This window comes from Portunus trituberculatus, chromosome 15 (assembly GCF_017591435.1).
Source record: "Portunus trituberculatus isolate SZX2019 chromosome 15, ASM1759143v1, whole genome shotgun sequence".
NCBI classification, from domain to species: domain Eukaryota; kingdom Metazoa; phylum Arthropoda; class Malacostraca; order Decapoda; family Portunidae; genus Portunus; species Portunus trituberculatus.
The window spans coordinates 19,745,486-19,770,740 of record NC_059269.1 but is presented as its reverse complement, the minus strand read 5'-3'; the positions used below and the strand labels follow the sequence as shown (position 1 = coordinate 19,770,740).

Sequence of the window (25,255 nt, the reverse complement as noted above, 5' to 3'; positions counted from 1 at the left end):
AGACTGTGCAAAATGAGAAACAGTGAAGATGGGAATGGAAAAGTCTAAATAGGAATGAAAAAAAAGAATGAAAATATGAATGCGAAGACAGTATAAATGGGAATGAAAAAAAAACAGTGACAGCTGGAATGTAAAAAATAGTGAATACAGGAAAAAAAATCAAAATAGAAAGAAAACAAAGTTGGAATAGAAAATATAAATGAAAATTGGAATGGAAAAAAAAAAAAAAAACCCGGTAGAAGATGTAATGAAAAAACAAGTGAGAATTATAATCAGAATCAGATCAACAACAATAAAAAAAAAAAAAAAAAAAAAAGAAAAAAAAAGGATAGGAATACAAATTGACCAATGGCGGAATTCATTACGGCTGCAAATCCCCGTGACAAAAGTCCTGTCGAGGTTTGCCGGTTAAAAGGATGAACTTGAAAGGCGCAGATCATCATGTCATGTTTAAATGGAAATTAGCCTCGCAAGGTGACTGGTTTTAGTAATTCTGTCACGATAATAAAACTGCGATCAAACGGCTTTCAGTTTAAACGATTCCTCTTTTATCTTTTGGCGTATCAAATATTGCAATAGCTCATTTTTTTGCTTAAGTTTTGTATATATTCTTTAGGTTCTCATCGCCACAATGGTCGAATCTCCTCTTGATATTCTGTACCTTTACTGTGTTTCTGCTAATACTAAAAACTTCACTGAATATAAGGACATCACAATCTGCTTCCCTTGCTCTCTTTTGTTCCTCTTCTTCCCGTTCTTGTTTTTCAGTACTCTCACCTTTATTGTGTCTCTACTGAAGCTTGAAAAAAAACTTCACTGAATATACAAACAGCAATCTGTCTTTCTTGCTCTCTTTTGTTCCTCCTCTTCCCGTGTTTTTTCAGTACTCTCTTTTACTGTGTCCCTGCTAATACTTAAAACTTCACTGAATATAAGGTCATCATAATCTGCTTCCCTTGCTCTCTTTTGTTCCTCTTCTTCCCCTCTTGTTTTTCCAGTACTCTCAAATTCACCAGGTTTCTACTAATACTAAGAACTTCATTGAATAAACAAACATTATAATCTGCTTGCTCTTCTCCTTCTCTCCTACTAATGCTAAAAAAAACTTCACTGAATAAACAAACATCATACTCTGCTTCCCTTGTTTCCATTTGTTCTCTCTTCTTCTTGTTTGTCTCTCTGTACTGTGTCATATTTACCATCTCTGCTAATACTAGAAACACTTCACACAATATACAAACATCATAATCTGTTTTTCTTGCCTACATTTGTTCCTCCTTTTCCCCTTTGTTTGTTTCCCCGTACTCTCCTCTTTACTGTGTCGCTACTAATACTAAAAATACTTCACTGAATATACAAACAACAATCTGGTTTCCTTGCCTCCATTTGTCCCTCTTCTCTCCCCTTTGTTTGTTTCTCCGTACACTCACCTTTATTGTGCCTCTGGTAATGCTAAAAACATCACCAACTGCAAAAAAACAACCTACGCTTCTTGAGAGAGAGAGAGAGAGAGAGAGAGAGAGAGAGAGAGAGAGAGAGAGAGAGAGAGAGAGAGAGAGAGAGAGAGAGAGAGAATTATATATTTTTTCTTACACCAACGCGCCTCATCCATAAATAAGCTCTTGACATGTACGTTAACGCTTTTCCCTTTGATAATGGTGCCTCGTAATCTCTTAAATCACCTCGCCCGTGCTGCCCTCTCCTTATCCTCCGCCTCCTTCATTTCAAGCTTGTGTACATACCCGCGTGCTTAAACTCCGTAATTTCCTGTCCGCTTTTCACCATCTACCTCGATAAAGTGAGACAGAGCACGTTTTCTTCCTGGCATAGAAAATGATAAACGGTCTTGGTAGCTTCTGGTTTCATACGCATCAGGTTCTGTTATTCTACCCTATTTGATATTAGGTTCCCTCGGATGTGAAAATGGAGTCTGGTTTAATATGCTTTTTTCATACGCTGCGATATATTCTGTTTTGTTATTTTATTCCATCTGATATTAGGTTTTCTTGAGTGTGAGGGTGGAGTGTGGCTTGGTGTGCTTCTATCATAGCCTCATCACGAGCAGAAGGGTGTGTTTCATGTTTTCTTCTATCTGATGGAGATGTGTAAGAGGTAGAGACATATATTGTTAGGTTAGATTAGCAAAACAAGAGTGATGTAGACAAGACCCTTACTGTTTCATGTTTTGTTGTATCTGATGGAGACGTGTAAGAGGTAGAGGACACACATATTGTTGTTAGGTTACATTAGCAAAACAAGAGTAATCAAACTACGACTAAAAAATAACTTGTTCAAAATTGATAGACTAAAAAAAGAGAGGAAGAGTTAAGTAAAGTGGTAAAATGACTAGAACAGACTCAGTAATCAGGAAATTAATGCCGAGTTAATAAGGAGCTTCAAAAGATAAGATAACATGAAGGACAAAAATGATAAATAGAAATAGCTTTATTGTTAGTATGGCAGTGTTTGGTTCGACATGTTGAGGGAGTGTTTTACAGAGAGCAGTCGTATTGGCTTCTTTCGGCTTCCTCTGTGTTCTTATTCTTATATATTCATGACATATCCTTATATACACACGGGCTTGATATCACCAGTACACACAGATTTCAGTTTCTCTCCCTTCCCCTGACCGTCCTGTCCCCCAAAAATAAAAATGAGAGAAAAATAAATTCTTTCCCTTCTATTCCTGATATTTCTTTTTGCTTCTGGTCTGTCTCCCTTGTGCATAAAAAGTCACTGCAGATTCCTTCACTGTTACCATTTTTTTTTCTTTCTTTTACGTTTCACATATTTTGCTTGTACCTTCACAAACAAAGAAAAAGAAAAGAAAAAATTGTAGTGTTATTTCAATGTCTCCTTCACGATTTTTTTCTCCATAATAGTAAATTTATTTGGTGGGTTTACTGTCATTCTTTAAAGCTTCTGTATAACTTTCCTTTCTGTCATTCTTTAAAGCTTATGTATCTTTCCTTTGTCATTCTTTAAAGCTTATGTATAACTTTCCTTTGTCATTCTTTAAATCTTATGTATAACTTTCCTTTGTCATTCTTTAAAGCTTCTGTATAACTTTCCTTTCTGTCATTCTATAAAGCTTATGTATCTTTCCTGTGCCATTCTTTAAAGCTTATGTATCTTTCCTTTCTGTCATTCTATAAAGCTTATGTATCTTTCCTTTCTGTCATTCTTTAAAGCTTATGTATAACTTTCCTTTCTTAGTCCTGATTTACATTCACCCTCTCGTCGGGCTCCTAAATCTTCAGTAAACTCATCTTTTTCACCTACTCGATCCGTACCATCACTTAAATCAAGTTAAGAAAGAATCACATCGTATAATCATTCCCTCCTTGGTCCTGATACACACTTCCTCTCTCATCGTGTTGCTAAATCTTCAGTAAACTTCGTAATTTTTCAACCACTACATCTGTACCTTCATACAAACCAAGATCGAGATTTCAAGACTCTTCTCATAACTCTGGATATTCATTTTTACAACTTACTGGGGCCTTTTTTTTCCAACCTTTTTTGTCTTCTAGCCATAATCTCTTTTATATGAGGGGAGAGAGAGAGAGAGAGAGAGAGAGAGAGAGAGAGAGAGAGAGAGAGAGAGAGAGAAAGGTCACATCATTAACCTTTCTCTCCCGCCTCCCTTCCGCCTTGGTGCTTTTTAAAGGTTGCAGTATAGCATGTCTGGAGCTGCGATCTCAGGTCCCTAACCGCTTTGTAGTTAATGCGGTCGTTGTACAAACACGGGCAAGTAGAACGGGTAGTAGTAATTTTGTCCCTCCAGGCTGCCCGTCCACCCACCACTCTGGGAATATAAACACTGACTTCCTTGTAAAATGCAACGACTACCTACGTCATCCACCCGCCTTTAATATTTTTCTTTCTAAGGTGCTTTTTTGTAACACACGCAAATTAAGCTCATGAATGGACGGAGGCGGGCAGGTAGGTAGGAATGAAGGAAGTTAGGTAGGTTCGCAGGCACGCACACACATACACACACACACACACACACACACACACACACACACACACACACACACACACACACACACACACACACGCGAACACAAGATCAGATACACGTGCACGAGTAATTACGCTCTTCACTTCCTGTTTCTTTCCTCCTCCGGTATATTCATCATTTTCGATATCTGAATACTTTTTAATCTATTTACTTTTTCGTTCCGTTGAAAAAGTCCCTTAGTGTTCCTGCTGCCGAATGATTGCTCGAGACATTTCTCCCCCATGTTCATTTGGTGAGCTACGGATGGAGAGTTTCTTTTTCTACTCTATTTGTCTACCTCTCCATGAATATAAAATCAAGAGTTTAAGTTTTTTTTTAGTGATATTAGAGATTTTTATTTTGCTTGTTACCTTTTTTTTTTCACTACTGTTGTTATATTGTTTCCCAGTGTTCTGTGTATTTCAGTTTCTTTCTTTCTGGAATCAAGAGTGACTTGATTACCTTTTTAGAACGGTTCGCAAATTTGTTTTATTTATCTCTCAAAACTTTTCCTTCTACGTCGATGTAATGTCACTTTTCACTCATTTTTCTGTTTTCCTTTTCGCTTCAAAATTGTTTCCTACATATCCTGACGAAAATTTTTCTATTTCGATGAAAAGAAACGTGTTTTTTTTTTCTAATTGGAAACAACGCATTCTTATTAAAATAAAAATTTTCTTCTTCTCAACTTTCCAGCTCCTAATATTTTTATCAAGTATTCTTCATTGTCTTTTTTCATCATCCTTTTACACTCTCGTGAAAATGATAAACTATTAGGACAGTTCCTGCAGCATACCAAAACAAAATTTGATCTGGTAAAAACTTTGTAGGTAAAATATTAGTAAGAGAGAGAGAGAGAGAGAGAGAGAGAGAGAGAGAGAGAGAGAGAGAGAGAGAGAGAGAGAACAATAGCTTAGCAGGAAACAACAGTATACACATGATTTCGCCACTACCAACAAAAACAACACGGGCAGGAAACGCAATCATAATTTCTTCCTTGATTCTCTCTATCTTCCTTTCCCTCACTTACAACAAACATGGACACTCCGATGCTCTCCCTGTATGTAATTTTAGGCGGGCGCTGAAGTTTGCGTTGAGTGCATCTACAACAGTCTATCCTAAAGGAGGAATTTTGAAGGGTGTCTGAAGAGCTGACGCGCTCCTCCCCCCCCTGCTGCCACCGGGAGACTCTTGAAGGCAGAGAATCGCGATGTATTTACTTACCAGCTGACTGTTTTGGATGGGCATTTGTTGAACTGATGGACCGGACTGCGTTTTGATAGTTTAAAGCATTATTTGAAAAAGATAAAAAAGAAAAAGGGAAAAATGGGGGTCACGAATATAGACAGGAAATATGTTTGATCAAGTAGAGAGCCGCCTGTACACACATATAGAGATCTTATTTATCAATATGATAGGAAACAAAATTTTTTGTGTAATATTAAAAATGCCCACTTAGCTTGTTCTTTTTTTTGTTTATTCATTTACTTTTTATAGGTGGGAGTATCTTTTTTTTTTTTTATAATGCTAATCCTGGTCTAAACTGGTATTTTGCAGGGTATCTTTATGTGAAGTTTGCACCAGGGAGGAGGAGGAGGAGGAAGAGGAGGAGGAGGAGGAGGAGAACAAAACAAATAATGAAGTGAAAGAATAGAACAAGAAAAAAAAGGAGGATAAAGAAAAAGACGAAGAGAAAGAGAAAGCTGAATAAGAGATAGAAGAGGAAAAAAAAAAAAAAGTGAGGGAGAAGGAGGAAGAGGAAGGAGAAGGGGATGAGAGGCAGCAACATTCTTGACTGTACTGGTGATCCAACACGGCATGTATCTTGACTAGGGCACCCATCACATCACTACTTCTGTCCCTAACCCCATAAAATTGACTGGGTTAGAACGTAGCAATGACGAGGAAATATGACATCGAGGAAGCACTGGACACCCAATAATGTACCGCTGTGAGTCAGGATCGAACTAGTGAAATCTTAATCTTGAGGACTAGAACCGTTGCTTATCACAGCCTGTAGAAGAAAAGTGTGTGCGCTTCAGTGCCTTGCAGGATAACAGATGTATAGCGTTCATTGGGGACTCTGAGGTTAATGAAAGGTTTATGACCACCACTGTTATGAGAGTGGCCCATTTTCTAAAACACTTCCGCTCCGCATCTTCATTATTTTCAAAGGGCTCTCGTTGAAGTGACACGGGTTTTAAGAGCGTTTCTTTAATTCTAGTGACATGCAAACAAGTTCTCTGCATTATCAACGGGAAAAATACTCTTTAGAACTCAGCTAATCGTCTTTGTAGTCTTTGAAAATGGTCGAGGTGAGAGAGGGAAGCCTTTGTGAATGTGGCACACCATACCTTACTCTCGTACTCAGTCCTGTCCAGCTTCTCAGCCAAAGTGTGGCCACGTGCTCTATTCTTTCCTATTAACTGAAGAGGCAGGAGGGTTGGAGTGAGCAAAAATCCGCTCATCCGCATTTCTATCCACATCCACACTCAGAACACCATACCAATCCACATGTTGCTTTACATATTAGTACATTACGATATTTAATAACAATAATAAGAATAACAATAACAATAATAGTAATGGTAATAGTAATAATAATGATAATAATAATAATAATAATAATAATAATAATAATAATAATAATAATAATAACAATAATGAACCAATAACAAATAACTTAATGTAACAAAGTATAAAAAACAATGTCTTTTAATTAGCATCAAGTCACAGGTGGTAACATTTTTTCAAACTTTCCGTACTCACCCTTTTGCCATCACACATTTTTCAATAGATAAAATATTTAGCATGCTAAAAAAAAAAAAAAAAAAAAAAAAAAAAAAAATATATATATATATATATATATATATATATATATATATATATATATATATAATTTAATTTGCCTGTCTAATTACATTCATCACTTTTTTTTCATAATTTTCCCCCGCAACTTTTTCCTTCATCCCTGCAAGCAAGTCATCATTCCTGAAACATGCACATATTTAACATTTATTTACCTATTAATTTTTTATCATATTAATTTTTAGTCATATTATTATTACTAGTATCATTATTTATTTACTCATTTATTTTTTTTTAAGGTCCAGTGACTTGCGCAGCTTCCGCCCAAGTTTCGTTTTCTTTGATCCGTCGGCTCCTTTGTTCCCATTCTTTCCTAATTTCACCCGGAAAACCAGCAGGCATCGGTCCCCAAATTTTTAAAGAGGAGAAAGAAAAAAAGAAAATCTAATTAGCAACAACTCCACGACAACTTGCATTTTACGTTTTAGGAATTACACACACATACATACACACACACCCACACCCGAGAGAGAGAGAGAGAGAGAGAGAGAGAGAGAGAGAGAGAGAGAGAGAGAGAGAGAGAGAGAGAGAGAGAAGGCTCACACACACACACACACACACACACACACACACACACACACACACACACACACACACACACACACACACACACACTTTTCTTTCACCGCTAAACTAACACGGATAAACAGTTAAAAATAGCAAGTTTGAGCACAAGGGCGTCAGGACTCAGGCAAGGACAGAGAGGCGATGAGGGGGTCAGCAGTGAGTGGGGTTGTATTTTCGAACAGGTAGAACAACGTGTGCGAGAGACGAAGGTGCGCTGGGTGAGGGACGAAAGGTGATGTGTGGAAATCGTGGTGTAATGTTAGGTAATGGACAAAAAAGTGATTAGTGTGGAAATGTAGTAGTTAAGTTACGCAACCTGGTACACACACACACACTGATTGGTACACTGTTCTGGTAGCGACGTCTTCTTCTTCTATTTTCAAAGTCTTGTGTGATTTTACCAGTTTTTAATGTTTCGTAAAGAGACTAAATAGAAAAAAAACAAACAGATGCATTAATATTGAAGGAAATCAGTATCGGAAACCATAACGGGTGGGGTTTGAGATAGGAGGTACCCCAAAAAGTATCCCCTTTAGCCCATAAATTCCCGTGAAAAGCCCACATGGTATAGAAAAAAAGTATCATCACGAGAGACGCTTTACATTTCTGTGGGAGCGAGAGACGTGCCCAGGTGCTTGAATTAAGAGATCCGGGTGCAGTTTTTGGGAAGACAGGGACTTCCCGATGCATGAAACAGGGAACACCGACGACGTGAAGACTGACCTTACACCAGCACGGGACTCGCCTCTGCTTACCGAGACTGAGGCTGCAGCAAGGGGTGAAAGTGAAGAACCTCGACAGCGTATCATATTGTGGCTATCGGAGGGGGGGTGGGGATCTTTGTAGAACTTCGTATAGAATAATGAAGCGGAGATAATCTTACGGTTATCTTAATATGGAGAAAGTTTACAGTTTCTATCGAAGTTTGTAGAATATAACGGGCTCAGTTTGTGATGATTTCAGTAATTCCATTTCGTTATATATTCTGCCATGTATACTTGCTTTTTATTTATCTTATTTCCACGAAAGTTGACTGTAATAGTTAGTTATATCCGTCGCTATAATGATCTAATCGCTTGTTGTGGAGAGAAGAGAAGAGAGAGAGAGAGAGAGAGAGAGAGAGAGAGAGAGAGAGAGAGAGAGAGAGAGAGAGAGAGAGAGAGAGAGAGAGAGAGAGAGAGAGAGAGAGCACTATTTTCGTATCTCATTCTGACTAGGGTACATTTCCCTATGCTGTAAGGTTTCTTCCAATGCAGGTATCTTTTAAATATCTCAGCAATGAAACTAGAAAATTAAAATACCACCTCTCTCTCTCTCTCTCTCTCTCTCTCTAGCTGCCTATCAGTTTATATATTTCCAAGTTTTAACAAACGCTCTTTGGCTATAAAAGTTTCGTGTAGTGTTCAATGGGGAAAAGATCTTGTTTGTGTCTCGAGCCGATATGTGGCAGGTACGTAGTTGTTCACCTCCCTAATGAAAGAATTGATTGGTATCCTCACTTATCCCTTCCTCTTGTATCCCTAAAACTGTCAGCCTGGTTCTCCCATTTCTTTTCCTTATTCCAAAGTAGAAAGACAAACCTGTTACTGAATTCACCTCAATTTTCTATATTCATCTGTTTATCTTCCTATTCACTTTTTAGTTTTATCTGTCAATCTTTACCACAATTCTTGAAAGGGATATTATTGAACGTTCTCCTCTTTCTGCCCCAAACAAACAGTAAAATATAATAAAACCGAGACGAAATGCCTAGAGAGACGCTCACAACCGCAATAAAGACAATTCCCTTACATCTTGGTCGTCTGTAATGTTCACTGATTGTTACTTTCATATACACTGTGGAGGATCAACAGTGCGGCCCACCAACCTCTCCACACCAGGGCCCAGTAGTAGCGTGGAGGGAAGTGGTGTGCTGCACAGCTTGTAAATGATTAAAGCCTTTGAATACGACACAACAGGAGAGCCGGGTACAATCCAGATAGGTAACAAACTCCCAACCTATTCGTGTGGAAAATTTGAAAGCTCCATTTCTGTCCCAACATTGGCGTTCAAGGTCTGTCATGTTTGTACCGGCAGCCTCATGCATGGACAGTTTCCCCGCTAAACACAATTTCCATTAATCATCTGTAAATTTTTAGTCATTTTCCCATAATCACCTATTGGTTTTTAGACACACTTTTGTTCTATAGTCAATTCAACGACCCTGCACGCTAGAAAAGACAGAATCAATTTCGTATTCCTTTGTTTTTCTGTTTTTCTCTCATGCAAACGTTTCATTTTTTATTTTCACAGTGTTGTGACTGTTTTCAAAGGACGACCATAGCGGCGAAAGGGAAGTGGTGATACGGCTAGTGATGGTGATTAAAATATTGCTTTTTCAAATGGTTGAGGTAGAAAAAAGAATGTTAGCATGAAGAATACACCTAAAGGCAAGGCACTCTTAATAACAGTATGGAAGGCATAAGCATCGTGACCGATAAGGAATGTAAAGTAAAGAAAATCCTGAATTACAAAGTTCTACGTGCATATAACACTTTCATGGCTGTAAATCCTTCCCTGATCTTCATAGGAATCAATGTAACAAAGCTTCGGTCTAAATCTCAAGAGAACCCGATGAAAGAAACTCATTAAAGGCTGAAAATTCTTCCGTTATCGAGGCTTACGACGACCCTGATGCATTGCAGGCGTTGCTCCGCTTCTTATTTCGAGATATTTTTCAGATGGCAACTCGTGTCACGGCAGGAGATGCAGTGGTGGTGATGGTAGTGGTGGTAGGCTTGCCTTTCCTGATGTTCCGTGCCTCCCTCTTCCTTCTGATGGCCCCTACCTTCATCCCTCCTCTCTCACCACTCCTCCTTACCCAACAGTCGGCTGGCGATCACTCATCCTCAGCAATTTATCATGCGGAGAGGTATTGCAAATTTTCTTCCTTTACATAAAGTATAGCAAAGTTTGGAGGAAGCAGGAGAGGCCGTTTATTGCTTCTGACGAGTCTGGAGTGAAGTATTCTTGAAACGTCGTTAAGGAGAATCTTGCCTTTCCTTTCTTCTCTCCCTCCTCATTCCACTTGTGTGTCTATATTAGCAAGTAAATCTGTCTTCAAGGTAATGATTTATTGGTATGATGAATTGATGAAGTCTGCACTATTGGTGATGGTATTAGTGATAGTAGTAGTAATGGTGCTACTACTGCTACTATCACTACAACCATTAATATTATTGGTACTATTACAAACGTTACTACTTCCACTACTACTACCACCACCACAGCCACCACCAAAAGCACCTGAAATCCTAACCTTTGCACACGACATCAATCAATAAAGTGTAGGCAGTGGCAATCTTTCCTCCCTCTATCTGGAGAGTGCAGGGCGGAGAGCAGGCAGACACGCAGGAAGGGAAGGGAAAGGAAGGTTCGCTGAGGGACCAGCCGCCACGACGCTCCTCTTCCGCTTCAAAGAACACCCAAAAGAAATTCGTTGGAGTGGACACTGCACTCAGAAAAGGCGCACCTTCACTCGGACACGCCACAAGGGTTTGTCAGGATCACCTCCAAGTCTTGCAGTCCTTACAACATCGTCTGGCCTCCATGCGCACGCCACAACAAACCCCATCACTCCGCCACGCCCCGCCACCTCCACCCATCCAACACCTGAGATGATCATACCCGTTGCCGCCCATAAGACCTCGAAGCGTAAAAAGATCATAGCCGCTACACAAGTTATGAGATGCAAACTTCAGAGATTAGAGCAGTAATGGTCGTTCGGGATTAAAGGTATTAAAGTGACGAATGCCAGTGATCAGCCTCTCTCAGACCAGCCAGGCAGCCAGCCAGCCAGCGGGTCACGTATAGGTAAATGCACTCACACACAAACCCTTCCTCAAGGACCTAAGGGGCTCATGGACACAAGGTGTTGAGAATGGAAGGCATGTACGCAAGTGGAAGCATGTATGCACACGTACACGCACATGAACACGCAAACACAGATTCTGAACAAGTATTTTCTTACATTCACTTAATTCTTTTAGACACTTGCTTATATGTTTGAGTCTCTTTAACAGTGATGTGAGCTAGAAAAGACAAAAGTAACCCTACCTCATCTTTATCTCTTTTTCTAATCATGGGAACAATTTTGACAATGCTTTCAGTGATAGCGAAAGAAGACCATGCCAGTGAAAGGGTTAACTGGCATAGGTGTATAAACAAAGGTTGTTTGTACGTGTCATGCAAGACAACCATGGGCTTTCAGTTCCTCCTCACGAAGGTATGCCATGAATATGATCAAAATGTCGATAAGGGAAGGTAAGGCAATGACGCACGATATTGGGTGATTTCAGAACCACGGATAATGGATAAGTACCCCGTGGAAACGAAAGCTCTAGTAAGATTAAATCATTGAAGGTTTTTAAAATGGTGTAAAAGAAAGGAGACAAAGGTACAGTACTCGGTATGTAGCCTTTCCTTTACCGCAGAGTACGAACATTAAATAAAAAATAAATTAATAAAAAGGACGAATTTGGAAATTTTCACCAATGTTTGCAAGTGTGTTTCAAATTTTTCACGGGAGACCCTTGACTCTACAGTGAACACACACCGGCGAACAACGTGACCTTAGCAAAAATTATGTCTTATTTTCCCTTTCCCTCCCTCTCCTTCCCTCCTCCTAACTTTGGGAACTAAAAACGTATAAGACATTTTATGAAAAGACATATGCTTGCTGTTCAACATATGCCGATATTCCTACGAGCCTTAAATCCCGTGACCCGGAGTATTGACCGGTAAATCACACGTTATTGCACGTTCGGAGACTTTAGCATCAGTGTTTGTCTCACGCAACAATAAACCACCAGTAGGTACATTGTGGCACCTTGACCCTGCGTCCCTCCGTCGCTTCCTTCAATCCATCGACTAGGAAAAGTTAACATGTCTGTCTAGAATGTTAAACTGTATTAGGCTGTGTTTTGTGTGTCCTTGTGATCTTGGGGGTTTATATTTGAATGTAACTCGTGTGTGTGTGTGTGTGTGTGTGTGTGTGTGTGTGTGTGTGTGTGTGTGTGTGTGTGTGTGTGTGTGTGTGTGTGTGTGTGTGTGTGTGTGTGTGTGTGTGTGTGTGTGTGTGTGTGTGTGTCCATAAGCAGTACAGTAATTCCCATGCACTACAGGCACAAGCTACAATTCTGAGATAGCGTAGGTGAGTGCATCGCTGCCTGTCCGAGAATGAAGTTGCCTAGCCTGCCTGACCCTTAGACCCCGAATTAGTTATAAAAATTCTGTACAACATAATACGTCTGTCCAAGTGCTGCTTTCGGATATTGCTCCCCTGGTTTGTTGAACGAGAGAACTACATCCCGTTATCATGAAAAAGAAAACAAAAGAGACGACACAAGATTCCCCTGACATAAAAACTTAATCTTTATATATATATATATTTTTTTCAAGTTATAAATAAGTCAATACGAAGAAACCCTCTGAAGTTGCCGTATTTTTTTTGTTATAAATTATTGAATCACTCGGAACAAATGCAGGAGCGGCACGCCACGAGAAGTCAAGGCCAGAGGGGGACACTTTCCGCCTCGCCTTGTCTCGCCTCGTCTGGTACGAGGCAACTCCCTGTCTGCTTTATTAACCTTTTCAATACTAAACATTTTTTTCCCAGTCATTTATAACCTAGAATTTTTTTTTTTTTATCTGTGCTTCACCTTCTTCAATAGTCTTACATCATCAAAAGGAAACTATGACTTCCTTACTTTTATGTCCATGGAAACTAACTTTTACAGTGCTGGTAACGTCAAGAAGGGTCGACAGTACAAGTGTTTCGAGTTATAATTGTTTTTTTTAATTTAATTTCTTCACAGTCCTACTTTCACTACCGCAGTATACTCCTCACACATCCGCGAGAATCCGTGAAAGGTAATGTATAACAAGAGCAGTGCCATTAATAAGAGAGACTGGCGATATGGAAGAAATAAAGTCGAAGTCATAAAACGCCTGAACGCACGTAGTCGACCTCCACTGCAGTACCATTACGCCACCAGCCTCTGCAATTGCACGGTATTTATGTAGCATACAGTTGTGGGAACGCGTTACGTTCTGGATGCAACACGAAACAGCACCAGATAAAAATAATTATGTAGGATTCTTGGCGTAAATAGAGGACGTATGGTTTTCCTAGCGTCACACACGATCTCTTGCCTGCTTTCCTTTTTGTCTGCGTAGAAGTGGCAGTTACAGTAAAGTCTTGGATACAACAGGAAACAAAACAAAATAAAAATAATTATGTAGGATTCTTGGCGTAAATAGAGGACGTATGGTTTTCCTAGCGTCACACACGATCTCTTGCCTGCTTTCCTCCTTGTCTGCGCAGAAGTGGCAGCTACAGTAAAGTCTTGGATGCAACACGAAACAGCAGAAGATTAAAATAATTATGAAGGATTCTTGGCGTAAATAGAGAACGTGTGGTTTTCCTGGCGTCACACACGATCTCTTGCCTGCTTTCCTTCTTGTCTGTGCAGAAGTGGCAGCTAGTCAAAGTCTTGGGAGTGCAATGAAGGTGTGTTGTTTTCCTAAGTGCACAAACAGCCTCTTGCCTGCTTCCTACCTTGTTTGTTTAGAAGTAGCAGCAGCAGAGCGAATTTTTCTTTTGAACCTCTCCTGCCTTCCCTTTATGAGAGTGGCATCCGGCGAACGTTCCCCTTTCATTAATCTAACAGGATCACGCAGCTTTCAGTTTGTGATAAAGAAAAAAATACAGGAAGATTGCACTAGAACTCCAATATCAAAGTGAAGGTAGTTTTCATAGAGCGGGTTTTAATTTCTATATCCTCGCATGCTGTAATGATTTCATGTCTTGTGGACAGTTGAGAGAAACTGGAGTGTGTTTATGAAGGGAGAATATCTAAGAAGCAAATGGAAATGAGATGTTGTGAGGCAAGAAAGAATAGGAGCAAGAGAAAATGTAATGGAGAAAAAACTGTAGGAGATTCATACAAGGAAGCAACCTCTGACACTAAGTCAAATAAGAAAAAGATAAAACTAGTGATGGTGTAAAATATGACATACTTGAGCAGAAAAGCGATGATGATGTCAGGGATTTGGAAGGTAAAGAGTAAAACAAGTTGCGGGGGTCTACATAAAAAAAAAAAAATAAAATAAAATGCTGTTGAGTAAAATTTTTTATACAATATTTACATCCCTGAAATCCACACGCAGCCACACCACACCGCGCATTGATGTAATTTACGATGTCCGTGAAATATGAAACTGCTGCAGGAATTCCAGCGTCAACAATATGGAAAGAAATGCAGTTGAGTGTACATAAATCAGATGAACAAACAAACAATGCGTCTACATGCAAATATTATGATGCACGAGTGTAGTACTCAAGGTAAATATTTCTTCCCTGCGTCCATTTAAAGCTTTCCCTTCCATGCTTCAGTGACTGCCTGTTTTTACATTGCCAGACTAACGCAGTGAGGTAATAAAAAGCCTGAGTGATGAATAGTGTCCTAGATTCTGTCAACTATTATATATATACACTATACGAACTCAGAATTCCATGCATCAGTGACTGCCTAGCTGTTTCTATACTTAGCTTGAGTTACGCATTAAGCTATAAGGTACCATGACTCAAAACCTATGCTGGGTTTTATCAATTAATAGATGAGGTAATCTTTATTCTATGGTATTATAGACAAGAAGTTAAGTATGTGTGACTAGACCTTACTTAGATCGCCTTGGTCCGAGAGTGGAGTGACTGAATATGGCTGTGCGTAGAGTAAATGAAGGTTAGTGGTTAGTGGAATGAGTGAAGGTTTGAGTGAGTGAGTGTGTATAACTAACTGTCTCTGTGGACTCTATATATCAATTACTACTACATGAGATTATCTTTATATAATACGTCGCACATAATTTTTTTTTATATTTTTAACTATACTTCTTTTAGAGACCTCCAGTTCTTTTTTCTTTTTTTATACACCTTTTTATTGCCCAAGGTCTGAAATCCTGCTCCACACAAACGAAAAAATAGACAAAAAGAAACAAAACGAAGCAAAAACAGAACATGTCCACCACAATCAATAGTACCATGAGGAAAATACACACACACACACACACACACACACACACACACACACACATCCCGTCCTCGAGGCCGTGGCTAGGGCATGGCGGCGCCGGAATAAACATGAAGCTGTGAGGGATGGCGCGATTCAAAGGCTCAGCGGAGATACATTGCATGATTTATAAATTCTGATTGATTTTTTTTCTCTTTAGGGACGGTTGCTGCTGCTGCTGCTGCTGTTGCTGCGAAGGATCATCAATCTTTGGTGAAAGTCCCTAATCTTTGGTCCAGGGAGAAATAAAGTGAAATAAAGTGAACATATACATAAGTAAATAAATACGTGAATAAATATCCAAATTAATTTATGGATAAAAAGCTACATAAACTACAAGGATATATAAAAATAACAAAAAAATAATGAGTAAATGTATTAATTCTATCTATCAATTACTTTCTCCATTTAATTATCTGGCTATAAATAATTTCATCTATTTGTTTATCTGTCTCTTAGCTATCATGTAAACACCGGCAACTCAACTCTACTTTCTCAAAACACACACACACATACACACAGACACACACACACACACAAGGAGGGCAAGAGTCTCCCCTATTTTATCGGTGACCATTAGTGTCTCTTATCTTTCCTGGCAGTTGGCGTGTATGGTGGATCAGAGTAAAGGAAAGGGGCAAGGGGCAGCGAGGAACATGACAGGGAGAGGCAGTTTTTGTCCACCTCGTCTGTTAACTCATTCCTTTAAAGTGAGAGATGTGCCATACGAGGAAATAATGTAGTGTAATTGAGACTGATGTAATAATAATAATAATAATAACACTTTATTGCTCTTACAGTGAATTTGTCTTGTGCTTGCCAAAGTATAAAAAAAGAAATTTAAGAGTTTGAAAAGTGAGAGGATATATTATTATAGTGAGAACAGCCGGTTAGAATCGCAACAAACATACTTTCACACCTGCAGTGAATTATATGAATCGTAAAGAGAAAGTTGGCATCGTTTCCGTGAAGGTTACAACACAAACACGAGTCAATCAGGAAAACTATCCCATGTGTCTTGACCAGTGATCGAGGAGACTTAATTCTTTTACTTGTAGTCGCTTTGAAATGAACACCTCAAATCATTCTCGCTTTGTACTGAAGCATCACCAGACTCGTCGCGTCGCTTCCCTTGTTCATAGAATATGAGGGACGTGTGAACAACGGTCGAGTTACATGTATGGTCTTCCATTGTGCTTTGGGCCCTTCCTCAGCGTCAAGTCCCAAGATAACAGTTTCCTTACAATTATCAGACAAAATCAGTCAGTTGATACATTCCAAATTCGAGTACTTAGCCCCTTCAGTACTGGGATGTATTTTCACCTTGAATTTTGGGTATGATAAGACGATTTTATTTACATTAGGAAGAGTCTATAAGGGTCAGAAGATTGATAACCAGAGTCTACACTATTTCAATCCCCACATAAGTTTCTGAAGCTATAGAAAATCACCAAATAGTAAGTAGAAACATGAGAACGCGTAATGTTATTGAAGGGGTTAAGAGCAAAGACAAATATGAAGAACAATAAAGTGAATGGAGAAGATTATTTGATTTCTTAACGTCTTATGAAAGAATTTAAATACAGCTTAATAAATCAATGGTCGTTATTTTAGTATTTTCACCACTAAACCCACCCTTTTCAATCAATAAAACACCCATTATTTTCGTATTTCCACTAAACCCATCCTTTTCAATCAATAAAACACCCATTATTTTCGTATTTCCACTAAACCCATCCTTTTCAATCAATAAAACACCCATTATTTTCGTATTTCCACTAAACCCACCTTTTTCAATCAATAAAACACCCATTATTTTCGCATTTCACTACTAAACCCATCCTTTTCAATCAATAAAACACCCATTATTTTCGTATTTCACTACTAAACCCATCCTTTTCAATCAATAAAACACCCATTATTTTCGCATTACCACTAAACCCACCCTTTTCAATCAATAAAACACCCATTATTTTCGTATTTCACTACTAAACCCGCCCTTTTCAACCTTCTTTACACCCAGTTACATCTCACAGTGCAGCAGCTCGCCATCTCTACCGAGACAGCGCTCCAGTAACTCACCGGGCGGAAGAATCAGTAGCATGCACCGCGGCTTAGTTGGGTGGCAAATGGTGGCTTCCTTAAATGTTACAAATGTGAGGGGGTCGCCGCCCTGCCAGCCTTCCTAATGGTGCAGCGTGGCCACATTAGGCGCCAGCTGAATGGGCTTTTGGTCTTTAAAGCTGCGGCGCGCGAACCACTACGCCGTACCGTAATTCAGCGCCGACGTGTGTTTCGATGTGGTTGGTAAAGACGTGCACCGTTTTGTGGATTTAGATAGTAGCTGAACCAGATGTTTAGGTGGGTATCTGTATGCGCGCGTACGTGTACACACACACACACACACACACACACACACACACACACACACACACACACACAAGAAGAAGAAGGTGAAAGAGAAGAAGAAGAAGAAGAAGGTGAAAGAGGACAAGAAGAAGAAGGTGAAAGAGGAGAAGAAGAAGAAGAAGAAGAAGAAGAAGAAGAAGAAGAATTATATAATAGTTCATAATAACAAAAATAATACATTCTCTCTCTCTCTCTCTCTCTCTCTCTCTCTCTCTCACCCCTATCTAGTCCACGTTGTACCCCTGTAGCTGCCACGGATGCAATTGCTGCTTTATATTTCTCCACAGTAACGACCATTGGCAACCACTCAGCAGCACCCCACTGGTTCGAGTCCCGGGATGGCACGTGCACCTCTTTCTTTCCCTTGCACATCTTACCACGCATTTCGTTCTCTTTTTTTCTCTTTTTTTTTTTTGTTCTTTCAATCTCTTCACTTGTTAATTGTTTCTTTGATTATACTTTGATTTTTTTCTTCTAGTTCTTTCTGTTATTGTTCTGATTTTCATTTAACTTTTTTTTCTTCTTTTTTATTTTAGTTTTTTGATACCTCTGATCTTCATTTCATTTTCTCTGGGTATTCATTCCTCCTTTGATTCTCTTTGTGTGTTTGCGTCTATAAATTCAAGATAGGATGAAATATCACTTTCGCTTGATTGCTGCTGCTCCTTTTCAGCTTGATGTGCTCGCCTTGTGTAAGCTTAGGTAAGGATTGTCAAAGATCAAGTACACTCACAGCTAAAGGTGGAATGGAATATCTACGTAGTAAAGGTTGTTAGTATTTGTAGTTAATTCTTTTGGTGAATAAATTGCGTAGTGTTGCTAAAATATAAAATGAGCTGGGAGGTGAGTTTACTCCCTGAGGAAGCATCAGCGAAACTTGTCGGGATTCTTTTTTATCTTATTTTAATGAAGTGGTCTATAGCCCCTGTAGGCATACTTGAAGAGTATATATGCGCTGTTCTGCTTTCGCCCATTAGTGGCGCAAGTAATTTTATTTATAGTGGTACCCATATTATGGCCCATATCACCACCCAAGCGCATTTTTGGTGTAACCACCTAGATAGAACCTGGGTATCATGGTGATATGTAGGTAACTTTAAATCACTAGACAAATGACATAGCTTCAAGGCGGTATGTGGTGGGATTCGAACCTACATGTGGACGTATGCCCAATCCCACGCTCACCACCTTATCCACTACGCCAGCGGCTCCTATAAACTCACTCCCTGCACCTGTGTTTCTTTTCACCTCCTCCTCCAACTTGTCTGAATCTCTGAACAATAAAATGTGCCGTTAGTAGCCAAAGGGTTCACATCAATTCTATTACACTATTTTTTTGTTCTAAATGTCAAACTTCTATCTTCAGGCTTAGCTGGAATGAGCGTTGTTGTTTGAAGAGTATTTTTAAGAGTATTTTTTCCTTTTTTACATTTCTAAAGGAACGTAATGTAAAAATTCCAATCAGATTTTTCTTTTGGCTTTCGTTTTGCCCTCCTGGTGATGTTTTCTTTTTAATGTCTGAACCATCACGGGGTAAGAGCGAAGAGGAAAGAAAAAAAAAAATAAAACCAAAACGAAACAATGAAAATCCGTGTCGGGGTCAAAAATGTAAGCGGCGCCACGAGAACAACACCGCCCTGTCCCTTCTGTCTCGCCAGCACTCCGCCAAACAAACCAAGGGGAAAAATTGAAGAGCACACACACAAAAAAGGGCGAGGAGGTGAAGTAAATAAAAAAGATTAAAAAGGGGGAGAGGGTGAAGTAAATAAATAGATGAAAAAGAAAAAAAAATGAAAATAGGAATGCAAAAAAATAATAAAATCTGAATAACTATGAATAGAAAGTAACGAATAGAATAAAGTAAAAAAAAAAAAATAAAAAAAAATAAAGATAAGACAAAAAAAAAAAGGGAAAAACATTACAAAGGTTTACTAGAATAGAAGAAATAGATAAGAATCAATGCAAAGGTAATGTTACGTTGGTTTTCATTACACCGTAGGAAAAAAGAAAAAAAAAAAAAAAGAAAAAAATTATGGTATACTGGGTTTGAGTGTACAGCAGGCAGGAACTTATGTCTGACTCCAAAAAAAAAAGGTCAGTCACTCCTTATCATCATCTTCTTCCTATCTTTCTTCTTCTTCTTCTTCTTCTTCTTCTTCTTCTTCTTCTTCTTCTTCTTCTTCTCGTTCTTTTTTCATTTCTTTATTTTTTTCTATTAACGTACTTTTACTATGGTCTGTTTCACCAAGTCTATCACAGATGTCGCCACCTGAGGACGCACCGGTATTGTGACGCTGCCACTCGCTGATTGCTACACGTAACACAGTATTGTTTTGAAACGCACGGCAGATTTGCTTTATTGTTTCCGAGACCATGATTCAATTGTAAGAAATCACATAATTTTTGTTTGAATAATCCGATGAGTCATGACTGGGTCAGCGTTTTGATACAGACAATGTTATTTCGTCGAATGTTTGATAGAAAAAGGAATATTTCAACAGTTATCGTCTATTTTTTTTAATCCTTTTGACATTTTGTAGATTCGTACTTCAATAGGTGTCCTCGTTATTTTTGTGGATCTAGGGTGGAAACTTACCTATAAACACAAATCATTGAGCAACAGCATCATTCGTGGCAGCAGCGTTATCCTATCCTCTTCTCACGTGGCAGAATCACAATGACAGAACTGGTGGTGAAAGAAGGCATTTATTACTCATCCATGTGGACTAATATGATTATCTGCTATTGATTCTTTAAGCCTACACGGACAAATCACGAAAAAACACAAAAGAAGTAAAAAAAATATAAAAGTAGACCCTTTGTTTACCCTCAAGGATGTCCACGATGGGCTACAGAGGCTAAACCACCTAAATCTAAAGACAGGGGCGTCACTTTTGTTTGAGGACGTTCGACATTCGTGTTTGCTCAGTATCTGGAGCAACGTACGGGTCATATTTCATCATCAGCTATTTTCCCATTATTCTTTCAGGTGGAATAGATTTTTTTGGAGGTAAAGTTGTTCTCTATGATGATATGACCTCGATTCGAACAAAACCGGGTCATCTGCTGAGTCATGCGCACAGGGAAGCGAGTCTCGTATCTCTGCGGTTTTTTTTATTCAAAGTTCTGATCGCTTGCTGGCTGTGAAGGACTCGATTTATTGGTAAAGTTCAGCTGTTGCCATCACCCGCATTGCTTTTTAACAATGGTTCGCGTCCACATCCGAACTAAACTGACCATACGATTTTTTTTTTTGTATAACTTTTAGAAGCTACGCACGTTTTCATTGTTCTTTTCGTTCCGTAGCAGCAATCAACATACTTTTGACCGGAAAATTTGTTGTGTAGTTTTCAAGCAGTTTCCTTTCACAAGAGTTTTTCTTTTGTTGTCACTCGCAACACTCAGTACTTGTTACATCCAGGAAACAAGGAAGAAGAACAATATACGTTTACTGTATTCTATTTATTTATTCATCAGAGACAGGTCTGTTCGTGGGGCGCCTCAGCTTCAATAGGAACAGAAAAACAAAAGCGTTGATACAAACAATATCTTTATTTCCTTAACCATTTTCTTCCTTTCTTCTTTCTATCCAGACGTTTCGAAAAAAGAAAAAAAGAAAAAGAAAATGGTTAAGGAAATAAAGATGTTTGTGTCAATGCTGGTTATTCTGTTCCTATTAATTTATTCATGTTATTCTTGTTCTCAGTATTATTCGTTTATCTATTATTTATTTTTTTGCATTCATGATACTGCAATGTGATTCACAAGTACAAATATGGTTGAAATAATCACAGGAGGAGAAAGAGAAGGAGGAGAAGAAGGAGAAAGAGAAGGAGGAGAAAGAGAAGGAGGAGGAGGAAGAGGAGGAGGAAGACTGCCTAAGTTAACCTCATTTAATATTTCTTAACTAATGTATTTATATTTTTGAGGATTACAATAGCAATACAAGCAGCTGCAAACACCAAGGCCACTGCTAGACTGCTTCCTATCACTACTCTATATGCACTCCTGGTTAATCTTCCTTCGTCTTCCAATAATGTTAATCTTCGAGTAACTTTGAAAACCTCTTTCGTTTGCTCTGTTGTGCTGAATGCCCGTTTCGTCCACATCATTTATTTTATTTACTTATCTTTTTTTTTTTATGTAGGAGGGATAGCTGGCCATGAGCAACGAAATATGGGGCAAAAAAAAAAAAAAAAAAAAAAAAAAAAGGCCCATTATGTTGCCAGTTCCAGTGATCTCTGCTTCCTTTGTGTCTAATTTAGTGATAGCCACCTGAGTATCTCTTATTGTAATCTGCTGCTAATCTTCGGCTCTGTTTGTCTTGTACTGATTCACCGCATCTTGTTGTTGTTCTCGGTGGTCACGTCTCATCTTTTATCTATCAGAGTAGTGGTCTTGTATAGTGTCTTGTAATCTTAGTAGCTGCTTAGTGTTTATCCTCCTCTTCTCTCGTGTATTTTTCTACTTTTTACTTCCTTCATTTCTTTATCTTAGTAGCTGTTTTCGTGTTTGTCCTCTTCTCTCGTACATTCTTCTACTTCTTACTTCCTTCTTCATTTCTTCATTCTTGCTGCATTCTTCCCTCTTAAGCGTTCCATTTCTTCTTGTTTCTTTGGGTCATAACAGAAAGGGCAGCAGAGTGATAAGTTCATCGCTCATTCTCTCTACGTCTAAACACTTATCATACTTCTGTACTCCCTTGTAGCTATTCATACCGAGCTCACGTGTACGTACTTCATTCCTCGCCTGACTCTGGGAACGCCTTACAAAACATTCTAGGTACGAAATGTTTGGCGCACTGTGTTTCGTGCAGTGCTTTGCTTGATGGGGGGAGAAGTGCAGTACCTCTCCGTCAGATTACAACTCATGTTTCTTTGTTATCTAGTGTTAAAAATGTAATTCTGGTAAGATTTCTCGTAGGGTTGTCGTGAGTCCTTACTTCTTTCTCTTTCTGATTGGTGTATGTTGTGTATTGGAAGGAGATGATGTGAGAGAGAGAGAGAGAGAGGAGAGGAGAGGAGAGGAGAGGAGAGGAGAGGAGAGGAAAGGAAAGGAAAGGAAAGGAAAGGAGAGGAGAGGAGAGGAGAGGAGAGGAGAGGAGAGGAGAGGAGAGGAGAGAGAGAGAGAGAGAGAGAGAGAGAGAGAGAGAGAGAGAGAGAGAGAGAGAGAGAGAGAGAAAACGTGCTTCAAATTCATCATTCGCCCAAACAAACATAAATTACAAAAGGTACTCGTAAGCTAAGAAGATTCCCTAAATACTTTATGAGCAAACACACACACACACACACACACACACACACACACACACACACACACACACACACACACACACACACTGAACCCATTACCCGCCCTACAAAATACTTAATCTAAATGAAAAAAAATAAGCATATGCAGAAAAATTTGCCTTTAATTTACGTCGCTGAAGAAAACTTTTGCATTTCAATTGGACAGGAGAGAAAATTAGGAGAAGGTGGACAATGGATGAAAATTTGATTTCGACTCCTCTCTAAAAGGAAACGTGAGAGAGAGAGAGAGAGAGAGAGAGAGAGAGAGAGAGAGAGAGAGAGAGAGAGAGAGAGAGAGAGAGAGAGAGAGAGAGAGAGAGAGAGAGAGAGACTGAAACTAATAGAAAAACAAGCGAAGACATGAATTTATTTTAGATACCCAATCATTCAACCACCACCACCACCACCACCACCACCGACCGTTCGCTTCCTACGACCAATTGTGTGTGTGCGCGCGCGCGTGTAATATAGTTTGGAACTCGTGGCGTACACCCACACAGAGGGAAGTGGTCGTGGGAAACTGGTGGTCGTGTGGTCGTAGGGAGGCAGTGACCGGCAGGCTGGTGGCGGGAGCGGGGGTTGGTAAGCGCCTGAAACGAAATGACCTGTTCCAATCTCCTGTTCCCTGACCGTAACAGCGGTGTTCCTTCCTCCCAGTGGCGGAGGCGAGAGAATCAAGCGAGAAACCTAATCTGAAAAGCCCGATTCAAGACGTACTAATCGAGCGGTCTCGTCTCCTGCAGTTCTCTCTCCAGGCAGGCAATCTTGGTTACGCACTGTAGCTCTCGCACTAAAGGAGATGTAGCTGGATATTTGCCGTCTCCATCTCCTTTTCCTCTTCCTCCTACTACCACCGCCGTACCTCACTAGCACAACTGGTCTATTTCAAATATAGCTCAGCATAAACCACTCCCCTTCACTGGTACCTCACTATCATCACTGTGCTCTATGTACTCTAAATATAGTTCAACGTAAGGCGTGACCTCATGACTGTGGCCTGTGTATCAATAGAACTATGTAACAATGAGTGAGCCTTCTATACAAAACCTAGGCGCCACAATACTGTCACTTCTACTTCTACTAGTCAGTCATATCTCACTTCACCTAACGTCTCCACCTTCCACTCCCACTAGGTCAGTAAGCTCAGTGACAAAGTTGGCAAACACTTTTCCCGCTGGTGAGGGAGCGGCTCATTCTGATGCACGAGAGGAGACAAGGACGAGAGGAGTTCCGTGTCTCGTGTACTGCCTGCCTGTTTCCTCTTCGGTGTTCAGCATTTACAAAGTGAGTGATGCAGCAGAGGGACCTTTGAGTTTCATGCTATTATATCTCCTGGGAGCGGAAGGCGAGTGGGTGGCGAGTAGGTGGTGAGTGGGCAGCAGGTGTATTCCGGATGGGGAGGAACTAAGCGTCTCTGTCTCTCCTCGTTGCTTTGGCAGGTCACGCGTGCTTGCTCTGTCTCAGCTTCAGGCGAGATCCTCCTCCTCTTTGTACTCCGCCCGTTTGTCTTTTACCTGGGGCGAGAACTTGATTTTTTTCATTCTTTTTTATATTTTGACGGAATATGACGATTTTTTTTGTAGTTTTATTCATGTTTTCTTTTTTCAACTGGTCATCACGTTTACTCAAGGCGCTGACTGAACAAGTGCTCTCTTTGTTAGTCTATACAGCTTATTTTTCCCCACAAAGAATGATTACTTTTTCTTTGAGTGTTTTTATACATCTGGACTCCGCGTGGGCAGCATTTTTCATTACAGACAGCCTCGTAAAGGGCAACAAATCTACTGCTGTTTGTTCTGTGTGTTTCTTTGTAGATACATCACATCACCATCTAAAGTCACTTACTTGTACTTATATCTGGGCGAAATACTCTATAATTTCAGCGGTTCTTCGTCAAGTTTTCTTTTTCCATGTAAAAAAAAAAAATGCACTTTTCACTATAACCATCACTCACAAAATTTCTTTTTCCTAACTCTTCCTTCATACCTTCCTCCTTCTCCTTC

General features: G+C 39.5%; 1 long non-coding RNA gene across 2 annotated transcripts in view; it reads right to left on the bottom strand.

Moving 5' to 3' along the window:
- The window catches only part of LOC123504096, an 88,963-nt gene that overhangs the window by 25,575 nt on the left and 38,133 nt on the right, over positions 1-25,255 (bottom strand). The window contains exon 3 of one of the 2 annotated variants that reach the window (XR_006674701.1): positions 20,558-20,647. The exons of the other annotated variant lie outside the window; for it this stretch is intronic. This is a non-coding gene — a long non-coding RNA (uncharacterized LOC123504096). The remainder of the gene's footprint in view (positions 1-20,557; positions 20,648-25,255) is intronic. 2 annotated transcript variants of the gene reach the window in all.